Source organism: Trachypithecus francoisi, unplaced genomic scaffold (assembly GCF_009764315.1).
Source record: "Trachypithecus francoisi isolate TF-2019V2 unplaced genomic scaffold, Tfra_2.0 Lachesis_group21, whole genome shotgun sequence".
In the NCBI taxonomy this organism is placed as follows: Eukaryota; Metazoa; Chordata; class Mammalia; order Primates; family Cercopithecidae; genus Trachypithecus; species Trachypithecus francoisi.
The window spans coordinates 41,155,808-41,172,933 of NW_022681467.1; positions in this window are offsets into that span (position 1 = coordinate 41,155,808).

Genomic DNA, 17,126 nt, shown 5'->3' on the forward strand with positions numbered 1-17,126 from the left:
TTCATGGACCTGCAGCAAAGTTTGTAACTGACCAGTGTGCCGGACTGACTTGAACGGCAAGCTTATGGGGTCCTAAGCCCATGTTCTTTCCTAAGGTACCATGTTCTTTCCTAAGGTACCTCTCTTTATGACAGAAAAATACAGAAAGATGAATTCATAGCACAAAGTACACCAGATTTGCTACAGCTTAAGACTAGCCTCATGAAGCCTTTTGTTTCATTAATTGAAACTTTGCAGAGAAGACAGTGATTTTTACCATTCCTACAATCGGTGGGCACAGAGAGAGGCCAGAAGTCTGACTGGTAAGAAATTCTTACCCTTTTGCTGGAATGCCATTTTCTGGGTTCCCTTTCCCTGAGTGGCCCTAGAGAATCTACTCGCTGCATCATAGCCCTGGGTGCCAAGCTGCAACACAAAGTAAAATTTGAAAAAAAAAATCTCAATTTGTAAGATGCTGCCCAGTGGATTGCATGGGGTAATCAAATTAACATTTTCCATTCCAGCCAGAGCAAAATACGTGTGACAAAACATAGACATTAGCCGCTCTGCTTGGCACCCAATATCTAACTGGCAAGGCTCAAACTTGCCTCCCGTTGGGTCTTGTCACCTTTAATCCATTCAAAGTGGGGTGGAATGACCTCCCACCAGGAATTTCAACATGTGGTCTCTGGGTAAGATGGAAGAGCAGATAGTCTCCTTAAGTAACAGAAAAGACAGGAAAGGAAAAGGAGAGAAAGAGAGAGTGAGAGAGAGAAGCCTTGTCTGAGGCAGGGTGGGGAAGCAGGGAGCTCAGGGAAGCCAGAGAAATACCCACCCACTGCAGCAACACAATCAAAAGTTCAGGCGGGCACTTGTCAGTCACAAAGGGATCTTTTCCAGCAGTCCCATCAGCTCTCAAGTTTCCCCCTATGGGGAGAAAAACAGTTCCCCATGTTCCATGATCCTGTACATGCCTAATCCTGTCACTTGTAGCCATCAGCAAAGAGTGCAAGGCAGATTAATCCAAAGAGAATAGCAGTTAACATTTCATAGTGCCAAATCCATTTCTAGCGAAGAGGGATGTTACTGAGGGGAACCTCTAACTCACTGTCTTTCTCTTTTCTTTGCTCTGGCTCTTGCTCTCGCTCTGGCTCTCGCTCTCCTTCCTTTTGAGACGGAGTTTTTTGCTCTGTCGCCCAAGCTGGAGTTGTGTTTCATCCTAAGGTACCCCTCTTTATGACAGAAAAATACAGAAAGAAAATTTACAAAATACAGAAAGAGCCCCTGCGGCTGGAGGATAAACCTCCACCCACCCCACCGCCTGCCCCGACTCCTCAGCCTCTGCCATTCGCTCCGCCGCCACAGCCAGCCCTGCCCTCGCCACCCCCGCTGCTGGCCCCCACACGCAGCTCACCACCTGTCCCGACCAGCGGGATCATTAACACAGACCTTGAAGGAGGGGGGTGGGAATTATGAGAGACAAGAGACACAAGAAATGGCGACAAGACAGTATTCTGATCAAGTCTCATTTAATGGCTGCGGTGTAATGCCTTATATATGCCGCCAGGTAAGAGGAAGGGCTCAGAGCAGGAGGGGAGGGGAATAATGAGAGACCTCACCGGACGCATGCTCGGTAGACTTAGTCAAATCCGGACGCGGGAGGTAATCTACCCGCGGGCAGGAAAAGTTCGCGCGCGCGGGAAGGGTTGATGATGAAGAACCAGGAAGTGCGCCATCTTGTCTTACAATGTGGAGTTTAAGCAACAGAGGCTGCAGCAATTTCCAAACCTCACAGCTCCGGACAACCACCGCCTCTACCACCTCCACCAGCTATGCCCTCGCCTCCACCCCCACCCCCACCAGCCGCTGCCCCACCGGCTGCCCCTCCCGAGGAGCCTGCCCCCCGTCCCCCGAGGACCCCGAGCTGCCGGACACCTGGCCTCTGTACCTGGCCAAGAAGCAGGAGGCGGCGGCCGTGTGTTGGGAGACGGACTAGGAGGCCGGCGAGAGTGGCGGAGAGGGCGTCTTCCGTGAGCGGGACGAGTTCGTCATCCGCACAGAGGACATCCTTTCCCTCAAGGTGAGTCCCAGCCTTCTCCAAAAACTGGGCCTGATGGATTGAGTGTTTGTTGAGCGGCTGCTGGATGAGAGGCTTGTGTTGGGACCTGCAGATCCAGTCACGGCTGAGGGAGAATGGCTGGGCCCCACTGGAATTCACAGTCCAATGGTGCCCTTAGAGATGGCAGTGACCTGCAGGCCTCAGATTATTTGTGTATGTGTCTATACATGCATTCATTACCTGCATATAAGGTAAAGAATTTTTTTTTTGAGACGGAGTCTCGCTCTGTTGCCCAGGCGGAGTGCAGTGGTGTGATCTCAGCTCACTGCAAGCTCTGCCTCCCGGGTTCACGCCATTTTCCTGCCTCAGCCTCCCGAGCAGCTGGGACTACAGGCGCGGCCACCACGCCTGGCTAATATTCTGTATTTTTAGTAGAGACAGGTTTCACCGTGTTAGCCAGGATGGTCTCAATCTCCTGACCTCATGATCCGCCACCTCGGCCTCCCAAAGTGCTGGGATTACAGGCGTGAGCCACTGCGCCTGGCTGATTTTTGTTTGTTTGAGATGGAGTCTCACTCTGTCGCCCAAGGCTGGAGTGCAGAGTGGCATGATCTCAGCTCCCTGCAACCTCTGCCTCCCAGGTTCAAGCAATTCTCCTGCCTCAGCCTCCCGAGTAGCTGGGATTACCGGCACATACCACCACACCCGGCTAATTTTTGTATTTTTAGTGGAGGTGGGATTACCATGTTGGCCAGGCTGGTCTGGAACTCCTGACCTCAGGTGATCCACTCACCTTGGCCTCCCAAAGTGCTGGGATTACAGGCATGAGCCACTGCGCCCAGCCACCCCCTATGTCTTAGAAGGGACTCTTAATTTTTCTAAGTTAAGCCTTTAACCCAAGTTTGGTCAAGCGTCCTTGCTTTTTATTAACAGGGGCCTTTAAGCCTCTTTGTCTTAGGAGGGACTCTAACTCTCCTAAGTTGGGCTCCTAACCCAATCCCATCCTTTACCCAGGTAAAATATACCCCACCACGTATCCAGAGTTGGCCAGTTGGTGCTGGAGTCTTTTTCTTTGGGTCAGGAGTCTCTTCAGTATAGTCCCTTCCTGGTGGCCAGGAAGATGTTAGGAAGACATTACCAGAAGGGAGTCTGGATCCAGACCCCAAGAGAGGGTTCTTAGATCTCACACATGACAGAAAACAAAGCAAATCCATAGAGTAAAGTGAGAAAGCAAGTTTATTCAGAAAGTAATTTAAAGGAAAGGGGAAAAGAATGGCTACTCCATGGGCAGAGCAGCCCCAAGCGTTGCTGGTTCAAGATTTTTATGGTTTTTTTTTATTATATGCTAAAACAGGGGTGGATTATTCATGAGTTTTCATGGAGAGGGGCAGAGATTTCCCAGAACTGAGGATCCCTCCTCCTTTTAGTCTATACAGGATAACTTCTGAGTGTTGCCACAGTGTGCGTAAACTGTCATGGCACTGATAGGAGTGTCTTTTAGCATACTAATGTGTTATGATGAGCATATAATGAGCATTGAGGATGACCAGCGGTCACTTTCATTGCCATCTTGGTTTCAGTGGGTTTTGGCTGGGTTCTTTACCACATCCTGATTTATCAGCAGGGTCTTTGTGACCTGTATCTTGTGCCAAACTCCTATCTCATCCTGTGTCTAAGAATGCCTAACCTGGGAATGTAGCCGAGCAGGTCTCACTCTTATTTTATCCAGCCCCTATTCAAGATGGAGTCACTCTGGTTGGAAGGCCTCGGACACAATTATTTCTTACTTTAATCCTGGGGTGTGTGCTTACCCTTTGGGGTGAGGGAGAAGAATAAGGGAGTAATGTCAGTGACTCTGGCCCCCCAGGAACAGCCTTCATGTCCTTCCCTTCTTCTCTACCCACCGTGGAACATGAGAGATCTGGAAAGTTTCAGTGACATTATCCAGAATGTCTGGCCAGCCTGGCTTGGTGTCTATCAGGCCTTATCTTCCTCATTTTTTTGTGGGACAGGGACCAGGGACCAGACAAGACCCCAGGGCATCTCCATTCACCCCAGGGGCACAAGCTGAAAGAGTCTCCTGATGGGAGTGGGGATGCTTTGTACATATGATAGCCCCTTGGTCAGAGATGGCAGTATAGATTTTCTTCTAGCTCCCCACTTTCTGATTTCTGTCTTTGTCCATGCTTGGGTCTCCCCAACCATTTAGGCAGAAACAGAGGCATCCAGTGATGGGTTGGGAAGAGTTGCTGGGAACTCAGTGTGTGACTACCACTACCTCCACTTTCTCCTGTCCTTCTGTAGGTTTGCATTCTGAAAGAGTGGCCCAGGCAGGGTGATGTCTAACCCAGGGATGGCAAAGGTGTTGTCCACATGCCATCATTTCTTCCACGGATGCCTACATCACATGATTGCTGCTCCTTTCTATTAGCCCATGTGTGGCCACAGAGCCCTCAGCACAGGGCTGCAGGTAGCTGCTACAGCTGCCCATTGATTGGGGTTGACAGGCAGATTTGCTGCCCCAATTTAACTCAAATAAAATGCTAGTGGTGAAAAATCAGACCTGGTGGTTGAGGTTTTACTGAATAAGAAGACTGCACAGGGGACCCTGAGCAGGGGTCCAGAGGAGATAGGACTTCAGGCTCTCCACCAGAAGCTTAAGAGGGGTTAAAGCTTTTCCAAGGGGTCCCTAGCCCAGAGGCCTCCTGCAGAAGATGAGGTGGAGGTTGCCAGGGATCTCAGTAATGGACAGGAAGAATCTACCAGGGAAGGAGGACTGAGGGGTGGGATGGGGCAGGTAAGAAAGCAGTGGTGGGTTAGACCAAGCAGAACCTCTGACTGAGACCTTCCTTTAATTTTCTATTTTAAGCTGCTTGGTCAATAAGTTTATTGTTTTTACCTGAATAATCTCATTGAAAATGACTATTTGCCAGGCATGGTGGAATGTGCCTATATTCCCAGGTACTTGGAAGGCCAAGGAGGGAGGATTGCTTGAGCCCAGGAGTTGGAGGCTACAGTGAGCTATGATTATGCCACTGCACTCTAACCTGGGTGACAGAGCGAGACTCTGTCTCTGAAAGAAAAGAAAAAGAAAAAAGAAAAGACAAGAAAATAGTTGTTTGGCTTAGTTCTCAGCAGCCTGCTCCTGAGCTCTTAGGAAACTTGCCTTCTGAGCTACTCAATCTTTCTTCTGGACAGGGGACATCTTGGGATGGTTCCACCTCTTCTTAACTTCTTCCCCAGGCTTCTTCTCATGAACTGGATTCTCTCGTTCAGCATCATGAGCTTTCTTATACATCTCTCCATCATGACTGGAGTTATGCTGTTCTTATGTATTGAGAGAATTGTTTCTTGTAAACATCTTCATCTTCTTGCATTGGGTAGTGCATATAATCTGCGATCTTCTGACCCAGGATGTGCTTCTGTATTGAATTCCCTGCTTTCTGAACTGGAAACAGGGAATTGTTTGGTAACTGTGAGGGATAGACAACCTCAATCCGCAGCTCCCTTCAGGGCTCCCCTAACTTTATTTCCATTGGTAGTTCTGGCAAGTAGCAGGTGAAGGCACTAAGTAACCATCAGTGCTTCCCATGTGATACCCATCTCTGCTCACCTCCACTTGTCCTTCAAAGGTCTTGTCCATACCAAGCCTATTGAGGAGCCTTCTGGTCAGCACAGGCCAGTACAATGTGCTGCAGCATAATCTGGCTGGCCAACCTTCACCCTACACTTTGGACATTCATGAACATATGTTGTGCAGACAATCATATCCCCTCTGTATGGGCAAAAACCATATGACAAGTGATCTCGCTGTTAGTTATGTGAACTATCCTGAATTTGGGTGTGCTCTACTTATTTTCATCCAGGATTACCAAGTGTGTCTGAGCATAGTAATCAGTTTAACCCTCTTGTCTTCTAAGTGTCATCTGTATCTCTTAAAGTAGGCCTTACTCTTAACAATTTCAACACACTCCATTCTGCAGAACAGAGAGCTGTGTCCATGGCTTGACACAGACCTGCAGCAGTGCAAGGGGGCAAGGCAAAGCGGAAGCCCTATGGTCATTCTTTGATCAACTTTTGCAGCCAAGTGAATGCTATAGGTTGGGGACTCTGAGGGTTTGTGATTGGAAAGGGGGAAGGAAAAAGGAGAGGGTCCCAGACTGGTCTCTTCCCCCTCTTCCAGGCCTTGACGGACCACACTTGATATAGGTAGACCACAGCAAAGCTTAGTTTTGGCCAGGAGGACAGATCCCAGGGCCCAGGAATCCTGGTAAACACGTGGATTGAGATGGGACAGCCAACCTCAAGACCCCTCACAGAACCACTCAGCCCAGCTGCCCCTCCAGAAGTCAGGATAGGGCTTCTTCCCACACTTATTTTCTCCAATTTCCAATGGCAAACTGCTTTGCAGATGCCTCTAAAGCCCATCCCCAGCCAGGGAGCCACGTATGGTAATACCTACATGGAAACAGACATCTTCTCTGCAGGAAAGTGCAGGTTTGGGGTTGGAGCTATAGTAAGAAGTTACATGAGTAAACTGGAGCTTAGAAAATAAAGTTCTAAAGACAGACTAGTCAGGGAGGGGGATGGTCCTTTCCCAGAAACAACACCAGCAGAGGCATTCACTCATCCAATATTTATCGAGCACTTACTATGTGTTCCATTCTAGGTGGTGGGGATTTGATATGAAGAAGAGAGAGAGAGAGAGAGAGTGTGTGTGTGTGTGTGTGTGTGTGTGTGTGTGTGTGTGTGTTGGAGAGGATAGCCAATAAATAAATGAACTAACACATACATAACATGTTAGGTGGAGGAAAAGTTATGGAGAAATACAGTTAGGTAATAGGAATAGTGAGTCTGGGGGTGGGGTAGAAATGGGGGTGATTACTTTGCCAAGTAGTCAGGGAAGGTCTTAAAGTGTTATTCAAGTAGTGAACTCAATGAAGGAGGACATGAACTGCACAACAACCCATGAGAAGAGCAATTTAGAGAGAAGAGAGTTTCAGAACAAAGGACCTGAGGTCAGAGTGTGCTCAGAGTGTTGGGGATCATCTAGGAGGCTGGCACGGCTGGGGTAAATGAGTGGTCAGGAGCCTGAGGGGAGTTGAAGTCAGAGAGGTAGCCGAGACACAGAGAATGAGGGCCTTGTGGGTCATTGCAAGGACTTTGCCTTTCATTTGGAGCAAATTTGGGAGCCACTGTAGGAGTCTGAGCAGAAGAATTACATAATATGACTTCAGTTGGAAAAGGATCCTTCTGGCTGCTGTGTTGTGAATACTACAGGGGAGATGCAGAACCAGGGAGGGCAGGTAGGTCACTGAAACAAGGCAGGCAAAAGCTGGCTTAAAAAAATTCTTCAGGCCGGGCATTGGGGCTCACACCTGTAATCCCAGCACTTTGGGAGGCCAAGACGGGCAGATCACGAGGTCAGGAGTTCGAGACCAGCCCAGCCAGCATAGTGAAACCCCATCTCTATTAAAAATACAAAAAAATTAGCCGGGTGTGGTGATGTGCACCTGTAATCCCAGCTACTTGGGAGGCTGAGGCAGGAGAATTGCTTGAACCCAGGAGGCAGAGGTTGCAGTGAACCAAAATCATGCCACTGTACTCCAGCCTGGTGACAGAGCAAGACTCCATCTCAAAAAACAAACAACAAAAAACTCTTCATCCAGTGGTATGAGGCCCCCCACACTGTCAGGTAGAAATCTTGCCTTCCTTAAACAAACCTTTATTGTGTCCCTTATTGGAGGTATTCCTTCCTTGGCTTCTAAAACACTATAGAGCCCTGAGATACAACATTTGAGAGGGTCATCATATCCATTAGGTATTGTCATAGAAATGCTGAATTGCAAGCCAACTCAAAATTCAGTGACTTAAGGCAACAACCATTTGTTCTCACTCCCATATCTGTGCGTCAGCTGGGGTTCGGCTGATCTAGGCTGGGCTCAGCTGGTTCTTCTTGAACCAGCAGGTTCCATAAAACATATTCCCTGGGTCACCTGAGGTTAGGAGTTCTAGACCAGCCTGGTAAACATGGTGAAACCCCGTCTCTACTAAAAATATGAAAAAAATTAGCCAAGAATGGTAGTGGGTGCCTGTAATCCCAGCTACTCAGGAAGCTGAGGGAGGAGAATCTCTTGAACCCAGGAGGCAGAAATTGCAGTGAGTGGAGATCAAGCCACTGCACTCCAGCCTGGGTGACAAGAGTGAAACTCGATCTCAGGCTGGGCGCAATGGCTCACGCCTGTCATCTCAGCACTTTGGGAGGCCAAGTCCGGTAGATCACAAGGTCAGGAGTCTGACACCAACCTGGCCAAGATGGTGAAATCCCATCTCTACTAAAAACACAAAAATTAGCTGGGTGCAGTGGCAGGCACCTGTAATCTCAGCTACTCGGGAGGCTGAGGCAGGAGAATCACTTGAACCCAGGAGGTGGAGGTTGCAGTGAGCCTAGAACATGCCACTGCACTCTAGCCTGGGTGACAGAGCAAGACTGTCTCAAAAAAAAAAAAAAAAGTGAAACTCATTCTCAAAAAACAAAACAAAACAAAAAACATTTTCTCATAGTGTTGGTAGAAGGATAAGCACAGATTCCAAGACTGTGCTTTCATCATGTCTGTTAGCATCATTAGCCAAAACAAGTCACATACCAACCCCGAAGTTAAGGGGCAGAGAAATATACTCTGCCTCTCGTGGAAGAAACTGCAGACTCCTTGATTGTGGATACAGGGAGGGTGATGAATTGGAGCCAGTAACTCAATCTACCACAGTTACTATGTTTAATAACAAGATACGCTTTGGTTGCTCTGATCCATTTATTCTGGCTATGGGAGAAAAAGCACCATATGTTGGTTGCTGATCAAGAGCATGTACAGTATCCTGTGAGATAGAACCTTACCCACTCGAAGTTTTATTTCCAAGGTGATGATGTCACCCCATTCCACAAATGCAGCTGCTTCTGGGTGGTGGAGAACATGATAAAACTGGTGAATCCCATGAATAACAGGCCCTTTCTTTATTTTACTGTAGCACTCTCCCTGGATATCCGTATGGTTAACCTTCACTCACCTCATTCAAGTCTTTGCTCAAGTGTAACCTTCTCAAAAAGGTCCACTATGACCATCCTCATTAAAATTGCAATCTCTGCATCCCCAGTTCCCCCTATTCTACTCACTTTTTCCCCATGGCACCTTGTACTATTAGTCTATATAATTAAATTATGCATTATGCTTATTGTTTATTTTCTGGGCCCCACCCTGAATATAATATTTATTATCTTTGCCCCACTCTGAATGTAAGCTCTCAGAGTGTTTGTGATCAAGAAGTGGGAAGGAAAAGATTATTGTTTTGTCCATTTTGTGTTTGGCATATAGTAGGCACTCAATAAATATATGTTAATTGAATGACTGAATGAATGAATGAATGAGGAGTTATTTGCTAGAAGCAATATCATATGGGATACAGTCACTGTGATTAAGAAATTCCACAAATCCATGGATACCAGTACTGGCACAGGCATGGAAGGCAAGAAAATAAAATTCAAATTCAGAATATCTATTCCCGTGAGGGCCAATCACCCCTGCCTCCATGCTTTTGAAGGGGTCTCATGTACCTGTGACCAGATAGCTGGTTCATTTTCTCTGGTTAATGGCACTATGTCAGGGCTTAGATTGGCCACCACGGTAGCAGGCTCACTGCTGGAGTACGCTGCTGATACACACCGTAAATGTCAATAGGCAGATCAGCCTTGCTAAGTGGGAAGTCCATGTTATTGGCCCCAGGCTTAGTCCCTACCACTGTCACATGGTGCTTTGTTTATGAGTCCCCTGAGCAAGCACTAGGGTGGCCAGGGAGACAGGCTGACTGACATCTAAAGCGGTGTCATCCTCTCTAAATGATTACAAGAGCTTCTCTTGTAGCTTTTGTGAAGTGCCTGCAGGACATTGAAGGAGGTCTTGGCCCATCTCCTGGGCTCAGTTCCTCTTTGGCTTTGAGGCCCAAGAAATAGCTAATTCTATATGTTGTCATACTGGGTACTGGCCATTATTACATTGTCACAATGGGACTGTGCAAGTGTGCTGTCTCAGTTTCATATATGTTCTGTAGGAAAATGGTACTAATTGTGCAGTAAGAAACTGTGTTTATAACCTGGATATTAGATCAAGATGGTGAAGATTGCTTGACATTTTTACAACATATCAGGGTGGTATGTTGCAAATGTAGGAAACTTGGTAACCCCCATGTGGGATTTCCTCTATCTAGTAGGATTGCACAACCCCAAATACTCCTTTTGAGGAAACTGGACGGTTAGAGAAGCAACACTCATTGAAAATTCCCCCAATCTTGTGTCCTCTGTATTGCTTTTCTGAAAATACATCATCTGATCATATTACAGTAAATGCAACTGCTATATGATTTAAACGTTCATTTCTCTAAGCCTCAAACCCAGTCCAATTCCATTTATGTAGTGTCCAACCTAGGGCTTGGTTTAAGTGAGGAGAGGTCAAGAGTGGAGACAAGATCTCTTTCAGATTTTGAGGTGTCCTAACACCCATTATTTACAAAAGAGCTTAAGTCCTTGCAGGGGCCATCCCAGCAGAACATGGTGTCCAGAAGCGTCAGAGGAGCTAATTATTGGATTCAATCACAGCCCACAGCAGGGATCTTGGAGCCCAAAATACACTGCTTCTTGGAGAGGCTGCCCGCTACTGTAACTGGCAAAAGGGTTTGGCTGCTTGCCTCTTGTAAAAAGAAGCCAGTATAATGAGAATGAGTTGTGATAAAAAGAGAGCAAGATTTTATTATCCATGCTAGGTAGAGGAGAAGTGGATGTAATTCTTTCCAAAGATTTCCACTCTATAATTTGTAGAGGGAACACGGGGTTTTTTAAAGAGAGGGTTCGGAATGCAGAAGAGGCAGGGGGCTTGGAGGTATCAGGTGGGGTGACCCACTCCAGTGGCTTGTCTTGAATTATTGTTCTGTCTGGTGAAAGGGCCAGCACCATTGTGGCTGGGAGTGTCTGGTCCGTATCAGGATCTGGCCCCTGAAGCTTCTAAGGAAAGTATTGACCAGATAAGTGAATATAATGTGTGCTTAACAAACATCTGGATAAATAAATGTGCATAAGTTGTTGGGGGCACAGAATGGGAAAAGAAAGAGAGTGGAGGTTTACAGCATATTCCAAGGCTGTGTCTCAAGATGAAAGGAAACACATATGCAGTTTGTCTCAAAGTGATATCTTGAGATTGGGGAGAAAGGAGGCAAGAAAACAAAGTGTTAAAATGCGATTTGAAGCCAAATTGCTCGGTTACGCTATTAAACGCAATCCATGCTATTAAGACAGGAATTGTGGTAGAGCTAGGATCTAGTAATGCTACCCTTTCCTGCCTACTGCCAGTCTTGGAATTCTTGCCCCCAGCCTGGCCCTCACCCTTCACCCTAATGCTACCATCATCCATCAGCACCACTCTACCAGCCTCAGTGCTTCTGCAGCACCGAGTCCCATAGCCCCATACCAGTTGTAATGGCTCCAGCTTTCCCCTCTTTACTTTTGCTCCTGCTGGTGCTGTGACTGCTGCGTGGTTCCACTTGTCCTGCCCATTGATGCAGTCTTTGGAGACCCCAACTTGAAAAATAAGCAAATGACAAACAAAAAAAAAATCCTCCTCCTTTCCCATCTCATCACTATGTTTACCCAGTTCATAATTCTACCTTAAGGTCATGGCAAAGAGAGAGAGTGTAGAAAAAGTACAAATGGAGTGATGGCAGACAAAACAAACACAAGCAAACAAAACAAGCCCTCTAGTCATTGCTGCAGCCTGTTGGCCAGCAGATGGGGGTGCGCTTTGCTTAGCTAGTAAAGGTGGTGCTGGAGGAGCTACAGCATGCACTACACCACCCCCCACCCTGACTTTTTTCTTTCTTTCTTTTTTGAGACGGAGTCTGGCTCTGTTACCCAGGCTGGAGTGCAATGGTGCGATCTCGGCTCACTGCAACCTCCGCCTTTGGGTTCTGGCGATTCTTCTGCCTCACCCTCCTGAGTAGCTAGGATTACAGGCACCTGCCACCAAGCCTGGCAAACTTTTGTATTTTAGTAGAGATGGGGTTTCACCATGTTGGCCAGGCTGGTCTCAAACTCCTGACCTCAAGTGATCCACCTGCCTCTCAAAGTGCTGGGATTACAGGCGTGAGCCACCGCGCCCGGCAGCACGCTGACTTTTTCCACAGAACAGCATAGCATTAGTAAATTCTGCCTGCAGAGCATACAGGTCTCAGACACACAAGTTTCTGTATATCCCCCTCCCCAGCTGAGACATTAACCTCCAAAAGTCCAGGGCCCAGTCACACCAGACCCATGAGGATGAGCTCATAACATAAAAACTTGGTGAATTTGCAAGAGATGGGCCCCTTAGGGCTGCTCTGCCCTAGTGTTTATGGCCTTCACATCTTGAACCCCCCTCAGAGGATTTCTCCCTGGATGAATAATCCATAGCCTGTGGTTTATTATGGATTAGGGTTAGGACTTTTACACCACCTGGGGGATAGACAATGAAGACAACTGCCCTCTTCCATCAATCTCAAAGTAAGTACAAATGGGAAGATTGGTGGTTTCCTCAGCAAGTAGAGCTCTGTGAAGCTAGGTGGCACCACAGGACCTACTTCAAACAAGACCCCGGTGGCTGGCCGGGTGTGGTAGTTCGTGTCTGTTATCCCAGCACTTTGGGAGATGGAGGCAGGAGGATTGCTTGATCCAAGAAGTTTAAGACCAGCCTGAGCTGGTTCCTACAAAAAATACAAAAATCAGCCAGGCATGGTGGCACATGCTTGTAGTCCCAGCTACTCTGGAGGCTGAGGTGGGAGGACCACTTGAGCCCAGGAAGTCAAGGCTGCAGTCAGCCATGATTGTGCTACTGCACTCCAGCCTTGGTGACAGAGCAAGACCTTGTCTCAAAAAAACAAAACAAAAAACCTGGTGAGCTCTGCAGCCTCATGGTAGGTGCCTGGGATGGTTGAGTGGTTGGAACACAGAAAACCCTAGATTGGCTCATTCGTGATCTATGTTGTAGGGCCAGAGACTCTGATTTGAAATAATAGAAATCTCTCAACTTCTTAATATATGACTTAGGTGAGCACATGCTTATCAGAAGGACAGTTCTCCATCCATCCTGGGGGATTCCCATTCAGCTGTGGCAGATTAGCAGAGTCACTGTCATTTCTTTTACTTTTCTCTATGGTTTCATAGGATACCACTATATACCACTGTGGTGACTTCTCCTTCACCATTTTCTTTATGTTTTATTCTTTTCTTTCAGTGTTTAATTTTGACATAATTTCAGACTTAAAGTTGCAGGCTGGGCACAGTGGCTCATACCTATAATCCCAGCACTTCAGAAGGCTGGGGCAAGAGGATCACTTGAGCTCAGGAATTTCAGACCCAGCTTGGGCAACGCAGAGAGACCCCCGTCACTACAAAAAAATTTAAAAATGTGCCCTGCATGGTGGTGCACACTTGTGATCCCAGCTCTTCAGGGGGATGAGGCAGGAGGATCTCTTGAGCCCAGAAGTTTCAGGCTGCAGTGAACTGTGATCACGCCACTGCACTCCAGCCTGGCCAACAGAGGGAGATCCTGTCTCATAAAAACAAAAAGAAAGAAAAGTTGCAGAAATAGTACCAAGATTTCCTGTATACCCTTCACCCACATTCCCGAAATGCTGACATTTTACCACATTTTTCTTAATCCTCTGTCTTTCTCTGATACACACACACACACACACACACACACACACACCCACACACATTATGTTTGTTCATAGCATATGGGAATAAGTTGCAGACATCTTAAATACTTCAATGAATTTTCTAAAATAAAGGTATTCTTTAAAATAGGCTCAGTACAATAGTCAAATTCAGGAAATGAACATTAATACAGTGCTAGTACCTATACTAGTGTCTACGGCAAAACTGGCTACATAACTGTGGGGGTGCTCAGTGCAAAGTAAAAATGTGGAGCTCCTTGTTCAAAAAAACAGGGGAAAACATATCACTAAAGGTACTCATAAGGCTTTCTTCTTTCTTGCAGAGTCTCTCTCTAGACCTGTCATGGAGCTTTTGATTTATTGTTTCTGTCACTATCCCTCAAGCATGGGGATAGTTGTGGAGCAGTGCAGACCCTCAGGACTACCTAGGGTCCCTGACTGCTACTTGGTGGTGTGTCCTGGAGGATTCTGCTTGCTGCCGGATTCTTCCTCATGCCACCTGGCAGGCTGAAGCTCTGTGACTCAGGAAATCAATCTTCCCTGTCCACAGGTCCATTGCACCAACCCATGGATGGGCAGTCCCCAAGCAGTTGCAACCTCTGTGCTGAGACATGCTCCGTACAGGATCGGGATAGGTGGGAGGCTCGCTCCTGCCAAGTCACCCGTTGAATGTACTGTGCTGCTGCCAGCCCGGGACTGGGACAGTAATTGGCATTCCCTGAAATGCCACAGGATGTGCACACCTAACTCTGACCCTTCCTGCACCCTTTCCCAAGGCCCCACTGGGAGTGGTTGGCAACGATAGAACATGGGCCTCCTCTTGCCAATGTGATTCGACTGCCATGTGCATAGCAGCAGTCAGGGGGCAAAGGTGGAAAGGGGAGGGCTGAGCAGAGCCATGGTGCCAGTGGGTGGAGGGCGAGCTGCTGAGAACCCATCCCAGGAAGGCAGCCAGAGGTGGGACTGCTCTTGAGTCCGGACGCCTAGCTCCCGGAGCATGTACCATCGTCTAATTGACCTTCACTTACAAACACAAGTTTAAATAACGGAGAATTTTAAGACAATGACCACAGGGAATTACATCCTGGGTGCAGGGTCCTTCTGCATCTAAGGCCTTGTGTGACTTGGGTGCATGTCTACAAAGCCCATCTATAGACCTTATTCGGATTCTACCAATTGTCTCAATAATGTCCTTTACAACAAAAGAAAATCCTGGATCCTACATTGCATTTAGTTGTCACGCCTCTTTAATCTTCCTCTTTTTCTTTCTTTAAGTTACTTTGTTCAGCAGCAGATTAATCTTCTTTCATCTGAAAAAGTTTCTCAATCTTTTTTTGTCTTTCATGACGTTAACATTTTGGACGATTAAAGGCCATCTATTTTACAGACTGTCTCTCAGTTGAGCTTATCTGATATTTCTTCACAATGAAGGCCATCTATTTTACAGACTGTCTCTCAGTTGAGCTTATCTGATATTTCTTCACAATTAGATTCATGTTATGCGTTTCTGGCAGGAATACTATAGAAAAGATACTGTATTCTTTGTGGAGGATCATACCACGAGGCACATGCTGTTGATTTGTTTTGTTACTAATGGTGTTAACTTCGATTACTTGAGTGAGACAGTGGCTGCCTATTTTCCCATTTGCAATGAATAAGTATTTGTGAGAAGAATGATTATTTAATGGTTGCTAGATGATGTTTTCCTTTTATTATTTTCTTTTATTTATTTATATTTTTTGTAGAGACAGTCTTGTCATATTGCTCAGGCTTGTCTTGAACTCCCGGCCTCAAGAGTTCCTCCCACCTCGGCATCCCAAAGTGCTAGGATTACACATGTGAACCATCATGCCCAGCTGTTAAATGATAATTTTCTAATTCTATCCTTGACCCCTTGTCTACCTTTATTGAGCCCTTTTTGGCTTCCTATCCTTGCCTACAATGTGACATTTTGGTGTTGTGTTCCATCTACTCTTCTGAGCCTGTGGACACGATGCAGGTAGGGGAGGTTTGGGGCTCTGATCTCTCTGAGGTTTGCGTTAAATGTCTTAAGCGAGGGTTTACTCCATTAGTTAGTGGAGTGTCTTACACCCGAGAGGGCGTTAAGCTTCACTTTCCCACCATCCTTCTTTCTCTCCTTCCCTCCTTCCATAATTCAGAGATTGTGAGAATCATGGCTGTGACTCATAGCTTAACACTTTAACTCTAAAAAAGAAATCCCAGGTCGCTCTTTTCCTCCATAGTATCATGTCTACAAAACTAATCTACAAGTACTTGTTGAGTACTTATTCTGTGTATGCCAGTTTGCTTGGCTTCCTGTAGAGAAGAAATGTGTAAGGCAAAGTCACTGCTTTCAAGAACCCACAAGCTGTAAACATGAAGAGTAGAAGCAGGCAGGCCTGGAATATCTCTATGTAGTCTACATGGAGAGGTCCAGGGGATTTTATGGGATGGGGAGGTAAATAGGTCATGGCAGAGCTGAGCTTTAATGATAGCAAACTGATTAAAAGCATTGGCTCTAGAATTAGACTTTGATTCAAACACCATCTTCATTCCTTCCTAATTTGTTATACTGGGCAAGTAATTTATCTTTCTGACCCTCAACTTTTTCATTTGTAAGATACAGTTATTAATAGAATCTTCCTCTCAGGGCTGTTGGGAATATTAAATGAGATAATGTATGCAAAGCACTTAGGTTGGTTCCTGACATATCCTAAGTGTTTCATAAACAGTACTTATTAAAATCTTAAAGGAAGGTATTATGTATCAAAAGCTTTTCAAATGCATGTCTGCTGTTGACCCGGAAATTCCACTTAGAATCTATCATGAGTAAACAACCAGAAATGCCCATAGTGATTACTTACTATATCGAGAAAACTTCAACAACCTTTAACATTTAACATTAACATGTAACCATTGAAGCTTGTTTAAATAAATGATGATCTCTTCATGCAAGTAAACCTCTACACATATTAGCAATTATGTTATAGAATATTTAACGATAGAAGAAAATCTTTACCTAATATTGTCAACGGGTAAAAAGAGGCTATAAATCTGCATTAATATATAGTCTTAAACTGTTCTCTATCCCATATATTTCTTTCATTCTTCCCAGAAACATTTTTAAAGGACTTGAGGAGTTTGCCACTGCCCCAAGGGGCATTTGGAAGATTCTTCTCTAGCAAGTGTGATTTTAAAAATTTAATGGGACCTCAATATTGTATCAGGAGGGTTATTCCCAGCGCCCACGTAGCATATCTGGCAAACACTAGCCTCTGGTACACTTTGAGAGAGTTAAGTTTATCTGTTTGTCTTTGCATGCCAGCAACTTTTA